The sequence below is a fragment of the Mustelus asterias genome, chromosome 12, assembly GCF_964213995.1.
Source record: "Mustelus asterias chromosome 12, sMusAst1.hap1.1, whole genome shotgun sequence".
NCBI lineage: Eukaryota > Metazoa > Chordata > Chondrichthyes > Carcharhiniformes > Triakidae > Mustelus > Mustelus asterias.
In genome coordinates this window covers 78884349-78898282 of record NC_135812.1, presented here as the reverse complement: position 1 = coordinate 78898282, position 13934 = coordinate 78884349, and positions in this window count along the sequence as shown.

Here is a 13934-nt window from a genome sequence, read left to right as displayed (position 1 = left end):
TGTGGGGTTGTGGGGATAGGGCCTGGGTGGGATTGTGGTCGGTGCAGACTCGATAGGCCAAATGGCCTCCTTCTACACTGAAGGGATTCTATGAGTAAGACCCAGTTGTCCTCCTCCTCCTCCTGCACGCTGCACTGCTTCCAACCCCTGGCCTTGTCCCCCATCTCTGGCTTCACTTTGGTTACACTCACATTGCTCGATGGCACGAATGTGTGAAGGTGCGACTGGCATCTTACAATGTGTGTGCCACAATGCGCACTCTTCCATTCTCTGATACACTCACTTTCCTCCCACCAGGGTGCCCAAGTCACAACGGGCAAATATTTCTGCTCTTCCAGGGCTTCAGGTCCCACCCCAACTCTCTCGATTGTCAGCCTCACACCCGAGATATAATTTGTGGAAGCTCTGTGCCACTCGATGAACCTCTTCAAAAGGATAGCTGACCTCTCCAAAGAGCCCAGGTAAAGCCCACAAGTCCTTTTTCAGAAACCGGAGTGATGAAAATCACTTCTAATTGAAGGCAGTTTCACCTTCAATTGTGCCTTAATCAGAAAGACTGGAATGCAAATGGGTGATAGTTATCTGCAGATGTATTGTGCTCTAATGAGACTCCACTTTAAGTATTGCAGTTAGCCTGGACCCCCACAGCTCCAGAAAGATGTATTGGCCTTGGAGGGGCTGCAGTGCAAATTCACCAGATTGCTACTGGGACATAAAGGGTTAAATTATGATAATAGGTTGCATAGAAAAGGCTTGTTTTCTCTTGAATATAGAAGATTAAGGAGTAATCTAATGGAGATGATCAAAGGAATTAAAACAGCAGTTGGAAAGAAACCATTTCCTCCGGTGGGGTAGCCCAGAACAATGTGGGGAAACGTTAAAATTGGAGCTCGGTCTTAAGTGATGTCAGAAAGCACTTATTCACACAAAACGCAATAGGGATCTGGAACTCCCAAAATGCTGCTGAAGTGCGGTCAAATGAAAAGTTTAAAACTGGGATTACTAACTTTTTTTAAGGTTATTAAAGGGTTACAGAACCAAGGCAGGCTGATGAGTTATGACACTGATCGGGCAGGATGTAACTGATTGACAGAACAGGCTTAAAGGACCGAATGACCTATTCTTGTTCTTAATATGAATATTTCTGCACAATCATAGTCACAACTTGTATCCGTAACGTACGTTTAACAGAGTAAAACGTTGCAAGGTGCTTCAGACACGCATCATCAAACAAGACTTGACACCACATCACTTAAGGAGATGTCAGGTCAGACAACCAAGAGTTTGGTCAATGAAGGAGGTTTTAAGGACTGTCTTAAAGGAGGAGAGGTGGAGAGGGCGAGGTGCAGCGATTGAGCATGTGGCGCCTTGGCAACTGAAGCCACTGCTGCCAATGGTGGCGTGATTAAAATTATGGATGCCCAAGCAGCCAGAAATGGAGGGGTGCAGAGGTCGCAGAGTGTTATAGGGCTGGAAGAGATCCTAGAAATAAGAGTGAGGGCAAGGAGTGGGAAGGGGGTGCAAGGCCATGGAGGGATTTGAAAATAATGATGAGAATTTTAAAATTGAAGCATTTGTGGACCAGGAGCCAATGAGCAATGAGTGATGGCTGACAGGAGGTTGTGCAAGTTTGGACACAGACAGCAGAGGTTTGAATGAGCTGTTATTTATGGTGAGGGTGGGGAGGGGTGGTAGGGTGAGGTAGAAAGTAAGGTAGGAGTGGTAGAGATCACAGAGCGAACACAATGCTGCCACTGAAACAAGCCCAGATTAGTTCAGACATGGGCCAAAATCTTCCGTCTCCGTGCGTGACTGGGATTTTCCAGTCCCGCTAACAGTGAAAGGAGTTTTGACTGCAGAGCCAAATTTTCCGTTCTCGCCCACAATGGGTCCTGTGAGATTGGAGAATCCCTGCCCATGAAAATAGAAAATGCTGGAAGTGCTCAGCAGGTCTGGTAACATTTGTGGGGACGGAAACAGAATGAATGTTTCAGGTCTGGCGACCTTGCATCAGAACTGACACTCAGGGCAGGATTTTACAACCTCTCTCGGGCGAGGCTCGTAAAATCCCACCCGAGGCCAATGGAGAATTCCGTTCCGTGAGCCTCACCCGTTCTGATTCCAGGGCGGGTGAGGTGGAATTGTTTAGATCGTATTTGTTGCTTTCTCCAATTATATTGTTGCTCTGCATTGCTCAACGCAAATTTTTTTAAAATCAATAGTGTGTCCCCCTCCCTCCCTCATGCTGTGGCTACGGATCTCTTTTTACTGAACAATTACTGAACTATTTCCAACTACCATCCCATTTAAAATCTGCTCGAAGAATTTGGCTGTTTCACAATCTAATAGCTTCTAGAACATAGAACAGTACAGCACAGAACAGGCCCTTCGGCCCATGATGTTGTGCCGAGCTTTACCTGAAACCAAGATCAAGCTATCCCACTCCCTATCATCTTGGTGTGCTCCATGTGCCTATCCAATAACCACTTAAATGTTCCTAAAGTGTCTGACTCCACTATCACTGCAGGTAGTCCATTCCACACCCCAACCACTCTCTGCGTAAAGAACCTACCTCTGATATCCTTCCTATATCTCCCACCATGAACCCTATAGTTATGCCCCCTTGTAATAGCTCCATCCACCCGAGGAAATAGTCTTTGAACGTTCACTCTATCTATCCCCTTCATCATTTTATAAACCTCTATTAAGTCTCCCCTCAGCCTACTCCGCTCCAGAGACGTTTCCTCATAAGACCTACCCTCCAAACCAGGCAGCATCCTGGTAAATCTCCTCTGCACTCCTTCCAGTGCTTCCACATCCTTCTTATAGTGAGGTGACCAGAACTGCACACAATATTCCAAATGTGGTCTCACCAAGGTCCTGTACAGTTGCAGCATAACCCCACTCTCATAAACATTCAACATTAAGTACAATATGAGCTATCATAGAAGGATAACATTTTTCTTGGATTCATGACATCAGAATCTCAAAATCTGAATTGTAATTACTTTGATAACTGAATCTGTACTCACAGCTCTCGCTGCTTTTAGTGGGGCTTAACAGGAAGTACTAATTCCAAATCTGCATATTCTGATCATCAGGAAAAACATCATATCAACTTTCATCCATGGGAAAAGTGTCATAAAATTCCCATCAGAACCTCTAGATGGCTCAATTGCTAAATGCGGTACCCTGTGTTGAAATTAACCAGTTAATGTGAGATCTGCGGTTTGCCTTAACTTAATGGTAAGAATTAATTGTAGACTAATTTGGCAGATCTGATCCAAATGGCACTACCAGTCAGACTAGTGTTTTTTCACAAGCTTCACATTCGCATTCACTATAGAAGTTGATCTTCTTTCACAACACAAGAAATAGAAGCAGGAGGAGGCCACCAGCCCCTTCAGCCCCGCCTCACCATTCAATAGGATCATAGCTGATCTATGCCGGCTTTTCTGTGCCATTTCCCCATAGCCCTTTATTCCTCGATCTATCAAATATTTATCCACCTCCACCTTTAAATATTTCTAATGATTCAGCCTTCACCACCCTATGGGGCAGAGAATCCCAGAGAGTCACCACCCTCTGTGAGAAGAAATGTTTACGCACCTCAGTTTTAAATGACCATCACTTTATCTTATAGCTATGTCCCTTTGTTTGAGACTCTCTTACTAGCGAAAATATCTCACCATCTACCCCTGTCAAGCCCCCTCAGGATCTTATATGTTTGAATAAGGTCACCGTTCACTCTTTTAAACTCCAAGGCACACAGACCGAGACTATTTAGTCTCTCTTGATAGGACAACCCTCTCATCCTAAGAATTAGCCTGGTGAATCTCCTTTGGACTGCCTCAAATGTTACTATATCCTTTTTTTAGGAAAGGGGACCAAAACTGTACACAGTATTCCGGGTGAGGCCTCAGCAACACCCTGTACAAATGCAACAAAACCTCCCTACTTTTACACTCTAATCCCTTTACAATAAAGGCCAAAATGCATTTTGTCTTGGACCTGCTTGCTAGCTTTTTGGGATTCATGAAATAGAACACCTAGATCCCTCTGTACTTCACTCACCTGCAGTCTCTCTCCATTTAGATAATAATCTGTCTTTTGATTCCTCCTACCAAAGTGCATGACCTCACGCTTTCCACGTTAAACTCCATTTGCCAGTCACCCAATCTATCTATATCCCTTTGCAGAATCACAATATCCTCATCACAACATGTGCTTCGACATATCTTTGTATCACCGGCAAATTTGGAAACCTTACATTCTGTTCCTTCCTCCAGGTTATTAATGTAAATAGTGAACAATTGTGGGCTAAGAACTGACGCCTATGGTACTCCACTAGTTATATCTTTCCATTCTGAAAGGGATCCACTTATTCCAACTCTCTGTTTTCTATGTGATAGCATCTTATGTGGCTCCTTGTCAAATGCCTTTTGGAAATCTAAATATACTACATCTACAGGTGCCACCGCCCCCACCCCCGCCCCACCCCCCACCCCCCCCATCTACTCTCTCTGTTACATCTTCAAAGAATTCAAGCAAATTTGTCAAACATGATTTACCTCATCAAACCATGTTTAGATTTGGTTATATTCAGCTTTCCTGAATTATTAGCTATTTCCTCTTCGATTATTGACTTCAGCATCTTGCCAATAATAGATATTAAACTAACTGGCCTATAGTTACCTGCCTTCTGCCTTTCTCTTTTTTTGAACAAGAGCATCACATTGGCTGTTTTCCAATCTTCTGATACCCTCCAGGAATTTAGTGAGTTATGAAAAATTTCAACCAATGGGTCCACTATCTCTGCAGCCCTCGCGTGCAGTTCACCAGGTCCTGGGGACCTGTTTGCCTTTCGCTCCTTGAGTCTCTTTAATATTCCAATCCTTGTGAGTGGAATGTTTGTAAGTTCTGCCATGTTATTTGAAATCAGCCCATCTGATAACTTAGAGACATTTGCAATGTCTTCCACAGTGGAGCTTGATGCAAAAAGAATATTCTGCATATCTGCCATGTCTTTGTTTGCTGTTATCAATTCACTAGCCTCACTCAGTAAAGGTCCCACATTACCTTAGTCCTCTGGTCTACCACTATCCCTTCTCACTTTGTACATCCTACTTTTCAATTTAACATTATCCTTGACCCCCTTTGTTAACTATGGATTTTGCCCCTTTCTCCTGCTGAGCATTTTGGACCAGCTGTTTGAATATCTGCCAATGTTCATCTACTGACCTGTATCTGAGCTGGTTTACTCAATTCACTTTGGACAACTCCTCCCTCATACCATTATAATTGCCCTTATTTAAGTTGAAGACACTGGTTATGGATCTGTGGCATTCACCCACAAATTGTATCTGGAATTCTATCATATTGTGGTCACTACCCCTTAGGGGATCCATGACCACAAGATTCCTTATTTATCCTTCTTCATTACACAAAACCAAATCTAAAATAGCCTGTTCCTGGGTAGATTCCACAATGTATTGCTCTAAAAAGCAATCCCTGATGCACTCTACAAATTCTTCTATGCTACCTTTGCTGGTTTGCTTTGTCCGATAAATATGCAGATTAAAATCTCCCGTGATAATTCAGTTCTCTTCAAACATACCATTGATATTTCCCCATTTGTGCTCTGACTTCCTACAAGATCACATTTTGGGGGTTTATACACTACTCCCACAGTTGTTTTCCTTCTCCTGTTGTTCATAATTTCAATCCAAACCGATTCTACATCACTATTCACTGCCGTTATATCATGACTAAGCATGGCTCTGAAACCTTACTTAATTAACAATGTTACCCCACCTCCTTACCCCTTTGGCCTGTTATTTTGGAACATTGTATACCCTGGAATGTTGAGCATCCAGTCTTGGTCATCCTGCAACCATGTTTCTGTAATAGCTAATATAATACTTAAATGTGCAATCTGCGCTATCAATTCATCTATCTTGTTGCAAATGCTTTGTGCATTCAGATGAAGTACATTGAGCTTTGATTTTTTACAGTTGTTTACAACTCTGGATTTGCTCTGGGATGCATATCTTGGTTTACATTTCCTGCCCTAGCCTGTCACACTATGACAGTCAAGTTCCCCCTCACTATTCTGTCCCACCACTTCCTCACATGTCCCTGATTTTTTTAAACCTTCCATTCTTGGAACCCTCCCCCCTCCTAATTAGGGCTCATGATGAGTCCTTGGTATAATATAATGTTCATATGATCTGTCCCTACTTGTACCTTTCTGTTGACACTCAGACTGATCACTAACCTGCCCTCCTACCTTTAACTTTGGCTTCCCAATTTTCCAAGCAACTGAACCCTTTTTCTCTTTCCTCAATGATGCCCGCTTTGAGGTCTTAGAAGTTCTTACTTTATTCCCTTTTCCAGCCTTGACTCTCTTCCATATTAGGCAAGACTCCTTTCCCAGCTACTCAATTGTTTGGTGATTACCTATCCTTCAATATTCTACCAAGGTAATATCTTGGGTTGGTGTCTGCTTCAAGGCACTCACAACCAGATGCCTCATGTCTCTGTTGTTCGCAGACTCCCCGTGTCTGCGTGAGTTTCTCTGGGTCCTCCGGTTTCCTCCCACACTCCAAAGATGTGCAGGTTAGGTGGATTGGCCACGCTAAATTGCCCCTTAGTGTCCCAAGATGTCTAGGTTAGATTTCCTGAGTGTAACCAAGTTTAAAGCATTTCCAGTAAAGTTTTACATTAACTGAATTAACCATTCTACATCGCTTCTCAGCATTTTGTGTCACTTGTACAAAACTTGAGCTAGCATTCAACTGAACTTATCCACCGGGCTCTGCATACAGAGTATAACGTTGTCGTAAGTTTAAAAAATACACTTAAGCATAAGTTCTAATAGTACAATTATTAAAAAAAAGTCTAATCCTACATCAGGAACATGTCATGTTCACTCCTCATTCATCATGAAGTCACAGTAGCATCACAGTAGGCCTCGGGACAAGCCAGAAAATAAGTCAGCCGGGGATCTCACTCCCACTTGCTATCCAGCAATTGTTGGCGGAAGGTTGTCCAGGTGGTGAGAGGATGATAAAACTTGGCTGGGGCAAGATCTCTTCCTCAGTCAAATAATCATCTCACACAAACAAAATGGCTATTCGGTGAGCGTTCGTGGAAGCAGAGTTCCAGTTGACACTTTCTGCTCAAGAGGGAAGGAAAGAAAAGGTTGCACGGTACACAGCTGCTGAAGTCATCAGCATCAAGATAATCTAAATCATTTGCAAAGTTTGGATTCAGGAAACCTAGCGTGCATTAAACTGGTAATAATCAAGGATTTTATTCCTGGTCAGACTTGTGGCTTAACTATGATCTGCGCTGATGTGTTTTGTTAATAAAATGATTTGAGGATTAGACATCGTAAGCCTACTTCTGCTTCTGGATAGACAGTCAGGTTGTCTTGGTTGCCAAGAATACTGAAATGCAAAGCTAAATCATCTGCTGTAGATTCAAGAGTCTTGGAAAATTATGTCTGCACAGATAAATATAATAAGCCAAAGACAGCAATTTGTAGTCCTGTTGTTCGGACCGATTTGGACAGGTGTCATGACTTGCCCTTCCTCTCCCACTCTTCGATTGTAACAGGGGTTTTTTTTGTAATTTATAAAGATGAAGATATTAATTCAATGTCTGTACTTAACCATTTACATGCTGTTTGCAAAGAAATGAGGTGGCACGGTGGCACAGTGGTTAGCACTGCTGCCTCACAGTGCCAGGGACCTGAGTTCGATTCCCAGCTTGAGTCTGCACGTTCTCTCCGTGTCTGCGTGGGTTTCCTCCAGGTGCTCCAGTTTCCTCCCACAGACCAAAAGACGTGCTGGTTAGGTGCATTAGCCATGGTAAATTCTCCCTCAGTGTACCCGAACAGGCGCCAGACTGTAGCGACTAGGGGATTTTCACAGTAACTTCATTGCAGTGTTAACGTAAGCCTACTTGTGACACTAATAAATAAACTTTACTTGAAAAAAAAACAATCTGTCAGGCTTTTTAAATTTACAACACAAAGGGTTAGATTTTACTGAGTTATCAACCCATCCCCAGGTAAAGATATAAAGAGGTAAACACACATGCTGACCTCTGCAATACGCGCACACACAAGCATGCACAATGACAGGTTATACAATAAGAGGTCAAATTAAAATTCAATGCTAAAAGATAAAAAAGATGGAGTTACATGTTCAGGAGACTTTTATTAGCATCCATGGTTGAAGCAGATTTCTCTAACAAGTGATCTTGAAAGTCCAGTGGAGTTGAAGCCTATGTAAACTGCAATTTCTGGAGACAATCATTTCTTTAAACATAATCCATCTTTTTGAAGAGTCGGTGCTTTCTGCACTTCCGGTTCCTTGGTTGGCCTGCCAGAAACCCTGCAGTCACTGTCACGATGCATGAAGCATTCCAGCACTAGTTTTGAACAGGGATTTATGCAGAGTTTGGAGCTTATCCAAACCAGCACCAACAATGTGGTGCTATCCGTCATCAGCTGAAGAAGCATTGGGATGAGCACTTGAAACACCATAGCATACAAGGCTACAGACCAAGTGCTGGAAAATGGGATTAGAATAATTAGGTTTTTGATGGCCAGCACAGACCCGATGGGCCAAAGGGCCTCTTTCTGTACTGTATGACTCCATGACCATTAGCACACTTGTGAACCCATCCATGATGCAATGTCTGATGACTGATGTCTCAGTTTCAATTGCAGCACAGGCAGAAATCACCCAGTGTCCGGGTGCTGTCGTGTAAGTTCAGACTTCTTTTTATTCATTCGTGGGGCATGGGCGCGCTGGCTGGCCAGCATTTATTGCCCATCCCCAAGTTGTCCTTGGAGAGCAATTGAGAGTCAACCACATTGCTGTGACTCTGGAATCACATGTAGGCCAGACCAGGTAAGGACAGCAGATTTCCTTCCTTAAAGGACATTAGTGAACCAGATGGGTTTTTCCAACAATGGTTTCATGATCATCAGTAGATTCTTAATTCCAGATATTTTTTATTGAATTCAAATTCAACCATCTGCCATGGTGGGATTCAAACCCAGGTCCCCAGAACATTAGCTAAGTTTCTGGATTAATAGTCTAGTGATAATACCACTAGGCTATCGCCTCCCCGTCTGCCTGGCAAGATCAGCTTGCTACCATCATGGCTGTGCACATCAGGCTTGCCGGCTCTCACTGCACTCCAGCAAACCATCCTCCAAAAGATAGTCAGGATTGTTAAGGTGCTGTCCCAGGGAACGGCAGACCCACTGACCTCTCTCTCAGGATGACAGCTTTTGTCTTCTGCCAACGCCCTTGCTGTTTCAAAAGCCAGTCTAGTCTTTAGCTGCCATGCTGAGACTGTGCAATCCAAAGCACAGAGTTAATCGAGATCATCCTAAAAGGCCGTTAAAAGTTTCTTCCACTGTAAGTCATCAGCCTTCTGCCAGCCATGCTGTAGCCTCTGGAGTCACACTGTGTAAAAGCACCACAAAGGCAAGGACACATAGCAGATAAGGACTAAGGTTGATTAGTTGGTATGCAATGTGCTATGCTCTCATTTATAAATTTGGTTTGGGAATGTTTACTCTTAGTTTTGAGCTGTGGCCAAGCAGATGGAAGGATGGCCAGTAAGAAGAATGGTCAGGTATAGGGCTGTTACTGAATGGGGGATTGGGATTGTATTTACTAATAGCACCACCAGGTGCATTGGTAGCAGACAGTTTGACCGGAAATCAGCGCCGGAATTCTATTGCCCCGCCCGCCATGGACTCAGAGCGGGCGAGGGGCGGAGAATGGAAAAGTCCATTGACCTCGGGCAGGTTTTCCGGTCTCGAGTTGAGCGAGGTTGTAAAAGCCCGCCCCAGATGTCGAGGTCATCTCCTCCCATATCCTCTTCCTTCCCCTGCCCACTGAATATCTGATGTCCCCTCCTGATGCGCAGGCTGTGCAGTATGCAGCTGACCACCGTGACTCTTGGCACCCACTCTGCAGAGTAGAGGCAGCTACTGTTTGGCTGTTTCAGCTCGCCAGTGACATGCTCAATCCTGTTCATACCGCACAGCACCTTTCTCATTGAATGGATGCTGCCCCAAAATCAGGGATTTGTTCACCAGTGGATTGTCAAAATCAAATTCTAATTTAACATGGCAACATAATTTTAGTTTCCTCAGGCTATGTGCATTATGCAGAGGACATTAGTAGCATGTGCCTTATGGCTGAGGCACCGAGTATAGCCCAGCATCAATTTATTGGCCCCTTGAGAAGATTCCCAGGCCTTAATGAGACAGGCCACATTCTACACAACTCTAATTTTAGCAATTCAATAGAAGAACTATACTTCAGACTACAGAGAACAATATCGCAGGAGATCCTTTGGTTACTTTAGAATAAACTTATAATCATTGAATAACTGATAACCATGAATAATTCAGTTAGTAACTTGAAATTTGCTTTAAGAATATCAGTGAGTGGGAGGGCATTATGAGGGGGGCGGGGGGCAGCGGTCAAGAGACATTTATAGCAGTGGCAAAGTTCCTGCTTTGGAAAACAATTTACAATAAAAAAAATGTATTCATTCGTGAGACATGGGCGTCTCTGGCCAGCATTTATTGTCCATCCTGAGTTGCCCTTGACTTTGTAGCGATTGATGCAACTGAGTAGCTTGCTTGGCCATTTCAGAGAGCAATTGAGAGACAACCACATTGCTGTGGCTCTGGAGTCACCTGTAGCCCAGACCAAATAAGGACGGCAGATTTCCTTCCCTAAAGAACATTAGTGAACCAGATGGATTTTTCCAACAATGGTTTAATGGTCATCAGTAGATTTTTAATTTCAGATATTTTTTATTGAATTCAAATTCCACCATCTGCTGAAGATTTGAACCGGAACATTAGCCGAGTTTCCAGATTAATAATCTAGCGATAATACCACTAGGCCATCACCTTTCACATTCATTGCTATCACTTTGCATTATGCTACTGAAATGACGTTGCATAAAGGATGCAGTTTGGTTTTGTAATGTCACTTTTTCCCCTGCTTCCTCCCTTGCCCCCTCAATCGATCGTGCTGTTTATGAAATTCTAAATCAAGAGGCTATCCAGCACTTCAACCTTTTGACTGATGACCCCTGCAATATTAGCACAAAATTCAAATTTTAAGATGGAACTGCTCATTTACTGATTTTTTAATGAATTTTTTCCTCTGGTTTGTGGAACACTGCAGAAAGACCCATTCAGCAAGCAATCGCATTTACATGAGCGAACATTTTGCTATAGTTAGAACTCTAATTATGTATTTATTATTTCAATGCCTTACTGGCTATAGTTTGGTTAAATAACTGTTTAAAATACATAATGCAATCAACCAGGACATACACAATTATAGTTATTATCGCTCATATCCATTTTCACTCTTGGTACATGCAGAATGGATGGCTTTGAGCCAATAAATAAAATTGTGTGTCTGCATTTGGAAAACTGCTTCCATCGTTCCTATCAATTTAAATGATTGAAGAAACCAGTTGTGCTTGGGCAGGATTTTCCAGTCTCGGGACCGCTGAGAGACCAGAACATCCCACCCAAAGTTAACAGACCTATAGTACACTCTCACAAGTATCAGTTACTGATCTTGAGCATCATCTTCAACATTTTTCTTTGATATGAGGGGTGGTGGGGTGGGAGTGGATTTTCAGGGTCTGTTCGCCACAGCTGCAAATCCCATTATGCCTGGAAACTCTCGCGAGAGGACCATATCAGGATTTGCGGTGGGAAGAATTCAGTTTGAGATTTCACCCCCACCCTGTTCATGCCCAGAAAGGGTGTGAATCTGATTACTGTGACATTGACTTAACACTGTTGCTTCCGGGAGCGTTGAATACGCCTCTCGCTGGCATGACATCACGCTGGCGGGAATCACTACTTGTCTCCAACTTTCAAGATGGCCATGCTGAAGGCACAGAGGCCACTGTGGTCCCTGGGTGGTCATGAATATGGCTGGACAGAGCCCTGGCACTGCCTCCTGACAACCTGACAGTGCCAGGTTGACACTGTGGAGGGGCAGGGTCTTGGGCAGAGCCTCTAGGGAACCCCATTGCATGGTGGGGGGAGAAGTCCCCATGCCAGTGATTAAGAGGGGAACTGATGCTGCCAACGATGGATGGGGGAGAGCAGTGATGGGTTGGCTTGATGCCCCAAAGACCCGATGCCGGCAATGATGTAGGGTGGGACTGTGGGTCTGGTCATCGTGATGCCTTGTGTTGGTGGGGGATGGGAGAGAGGGAAAGAGTGGTGACCCAAACATTTAGTGTTGGAGATGGGGAGGGAGTTTGCCAATCTGTGGTCAAGGGCTGGGGATGTTCCTCTTGTCTGTTGAGGGTCATAATGTCCATGGAGGGGGAAATGAAGGGGCCTTTTGCTTTACCTTGAGATCGGGGCACTCTTCCCTGTGGAGTACGCCTTGCCGGCTCTATCAGGCCCCGCTGTGCCACAACAACGCCACAAAACATGCCGCCGTCCCCCCCCTGCTTTTTTGACAAAGTGTCAGTAATCTGGAGTGAAATCCTGGCTGTGTCTCTGAGGAGAAAAACATCGGTTTTCCTTCAGAATCTGAAACGTTGCTGTTTTTGTTTTAGAAAACTCCACCCAAGGTATCGGCAACTTTGTTTTAGTACAGAACTCCCAAGAAAAACAAAATTAATTTGCTGAGTTTAGAAATTTGTAGAACATAAGATATGATCTGAAATGTCAAATCGCAGAAGTTTTATTTGAATTAAAAAAAACAAGACTTATATTTATATTTGACATTTTCACACAATACCCTGAAGAATTCTTGGTGTTTTCATGTGGCTGGTGGTGACTGATCTTAAGGAGGATCGAGTAAATGAAAGAAAGAACATCGTGCATTTACTTGGTGCCTTTCAGGACTTTAAAGTTTAAGGTTTATTAATCAGTGTCACAAGTAGTCATACATTAACACTGCAGTGAAGTTACTGTGAAAATCCCCTAGTCGCCACACTCCGGTGCCTGTTTGGGTACACTGAGGGGGAATTTAGCATGGCCAATGCACCTAACCAGCAAGTCTTTCAAACCTCTTGTCCCAAAGCATATCAGAGCCAATGAGGTACATTTGAGATTGTAGTCACTATTGTGTTGTTAGAAGAACAGCATTCAATTTGTGCACACTGGGCCTCACAAATAGCAAAGTGATAATAAAAAGACTATCTATTTTACTGATGTAGGAAAGGGGATAAATGTTAGTCAGGATTAGGGTTCTGCAACCATGTTCCAAACTGTGATCAATTCCTGGCAAAAGACAGGCAACTCCCGTGAAGAGACTCGGACACCTCCCAGGTCGATAACCAGGCTGTGCAACTGGCGGAAGAAATACATAGTCAGCACATACCATCAGAGAGGGAGCTTGACATCAAGGTATTTGCTGCAAGGTCTGAAGGTAAAAAGTCGCCACCTGAATGCATAGGCACATTAGCCAGCCCATTTTTATATTCTTCTGAGTAAAGAAAATCCAAGCAGACAATGTAACTAATTTAAAATTAGCAGCAACAATGGAGACAGAATCATAATTAATAGAGAAACATAGAAAATAGGAGCAGGAATAGGCCATTCGGCCCTTCAAGTCTGCTCCACCATTCAATATGATCATGGCTGATTCTCTATTCCAACATCCAGCACTCTCCCCATACCTCAAGATACCTTTAAAGGGGGTGATTTTACCACTTTGCCCACTGGTAAAATCACACAAGAACCGGGAAATCAGGTTTGCACCCGACCTCTTGCCTCTCGCAATCTTACTGGCACCAAATATCCGGCACATTCAGCCTCCCGCCCATTTTCGGCAAGAGGCCAAATGAATTAATTAAATATATGTAAAACCTCGTTTAAATGGAAATGACGAGCCCAGGAT